General features: G+C 34.6%; 1 protein-coding gene across 3 annotated transcripts in view; it reads right to left on the reverse strand.

The window, feature by feature from the left end:
- Window positions 1–2,598, reverse strand: part of LOC117170749 (F-BAR domain only protein 2) — a 201,048-nt gene that overhangs the window by 91,038 nt on the left and 107,412 nt on the right. The window lies entirely within an intron of this gene.

Consider the following 2,598-nt stretch of genomic DNA (forward strand, 5'->3'; position numbering starts at 1 on the left):
TAAAAAAAAACAGTTTTTTAGCTCTTTTTTCGCACTATTCAAATCGCTTCTTGAAAAATATTTTTGATCTAAATTCAATGATTATATGATCGTTTCCTTCCGAAACAGCGTCTTTATTCATTGCTATTAATCTGGGACAATTCGAATCGCAGAAAAAAATTCACTTGAAAAGGTCATACATATATACTTGGAGCTATTCTTGTCATTATAGACCAAATTTAATTGTATGCATATAATTACATTCTAGATCAACCAAATCTCTCACTCAGTGTTAGGCATGAACACCTCCGCTTGATTCCCTCCAAAACGGCAGCATAATCAATTTTATCTACTTTTTTTGCGTAATAACGCGGCATGGTGGATGCAAAACGGGAAAAAGTCAAGAACACCAAACAAAATACAATTAAACGTATCGCGAAACACTGATATCGAGTGTCTCACAATTCCTCACTAAAAGTGTCTCATGATTCCCCACGACCTATGTTTTGCAATATAGCGGTGTGTGAACGGCTGAAAGACTTTCCAACTAAAATAAATTGTGTGGGTCTAAGGGCTAAAGTTCAACGATAAAAAATAGCATATTTACCTGAGTGGGTTTGGAACAGCACTTTCAAAACATGGGCAAACACAGGAGCGCGAGAAAACTTTGGGAAACTCGATTTTCGAGTCACGGTCACAGGGACGGGTACAAACGGATACACTGAATGATTGCTACTAGAAATATGAGCTCTGACCGAGATGACACAATATCAGCTGTTTCGATCTGTCATCTTTGAGGCATGCGCAAATCACTGTGCTGTCTCTCAATTCCCCACGCCTCAAAATTCCCCACTTTCCCCTACAAAAATGGACAAAAAAAAGTTCCGCTTAGAAAATGAGTGAAATCGGTCAACGTTATTAAAAAATAAAACCAGTATCAGTCCTATGGATGTGCGACTATTGTCAATAAGTTTGCTATATATTGTATTCCTTGAAATCATATTAATAAATATTTGCATACGGTTGACTTATCTTTTTTATATTTAGGTTTTTTTTTCATGCAATGGCCTTTCGACTCACCTATTATTTATTCAACTTTCGTTCACAGAGTCCCGGCAATCCATCGAAAAGGAGTTGGTGTGCCATATTTGAGCCATTTCCTCCAACGAATTTATCAATCAAAAAAGCGAACGATTTTTTAGTGAAAGAAAGAGCAAATAAATTAGGAAGTAGATTAAGCCCGTCATAGTTCTTTCTATCATAGAAAAGAATCAAGAGAACCAACTAACAGAAAAAATAAACATGAATCTCATAACCGACCGTCAGTAATTTGATTAAAGGGGAAATTTACAAAAACCTTGGTAAATTTCTTACAATAATATTGAAAACCTTATCAGAATAAGAATCAGTAATTTAAATTTACAAGCCTTCGATAACAGTGAACCATTACAGGCTAGAATTGACTCAAATCAATTAATGGTTTTAGGAGTCTACTACTACGCAAATAATAGAGAAGACTCAAGGGAAAACAAAAAATAGTCAAAAGGATAACCAAAATGGAAAACAAAATCAGAATAATCATGGTGAAAAACAAAACAAAAATCGATTTTCATTCTCACCGTTTGGATTTCCGTCCCGACCTTTTCCATATCTATATCAACACAATTTTAGACATACCGACAGACCCAGATTTCCAACTGATTTCCAATCAAATTGTCAACATAGATTTCAACCAAATTACCAACCTAGATTCATGAATAATAGACCCAGATATCCTGACAACCCCTACCACAAAATTTTGCCAATTTTTAACGAACTGACACTGGGCGCAATTCAAGGTCAAAATAAGCCAATGATCGAATTCCCCACAGTAAAAGAGGAAAATAATCGAAAATCGAACTTTGAAAGTGAAAATCGAAAACTGGGTAACAATACTAATAGAAACTCACAAGAAAGAACAAGTTCTAAAACTGACAAAAAAACAGGACACAAATAGAAAAAAAACGAATGAGGACACAACATATTTAAATTGTTGTCATTTTGGTTTAGCGGGACATTTTAAAAGAGAGTGGCCATATTATGTGTACAACCAGGGAAACTGCATTTTTTAAAACTATCTCGCGAAAATAAGTATCACCACGAGCAACAAATTCTCACAGTCTGATGGCCTCTTTATTATTAAAAAGACAATTTCCCCTACGATTTACAAATTAAAAAACCTTAAAGGAAAAAATAAATGTGAATAGGACGTAAATGATTTTAAAAGAGAAAACGCTAGTACAGATACTAATGGACTTATTACTAATGGTAGAAATACTAATGGACTTATGTTAGGATATTTAGACTCAAAATATGGCAAAATTGGCAAGGGATTCATGGCATTAAGAACAAAAACTGACACAAAATCTTATAACAAGAAACAAACTACTAGATACTTATTCCTAAACGTTCCAAGGAGTGACCACTAAGGAAAGCTAACGTATAGCGAGTATAATAGTATATATATAGTATCTATAGTATATATAATTAAAAATTTGTCATAAGGACAACAGCAGGATTTCGCCGGGAGCGGGTGCTAATCTGAAAAATTGCACCCGCTTCCAGCGAAATCGCGGTAAA

This window comes from Belonocnema kinseyi, chromosome 4 (assembly GCF_010883055.1).
Source record: "Belonocnema kinseyi isolate 2016_QV_RU_SX_M_011 chromosome 4, B_treatae_v1, whole genome shotgun sequence".
NCBI lineage: Eukaryota > Metazoa > Arthropoda > Insecta > Hymenoptera > Cynipidae > Belonocnema > Belonocnema kinseyi.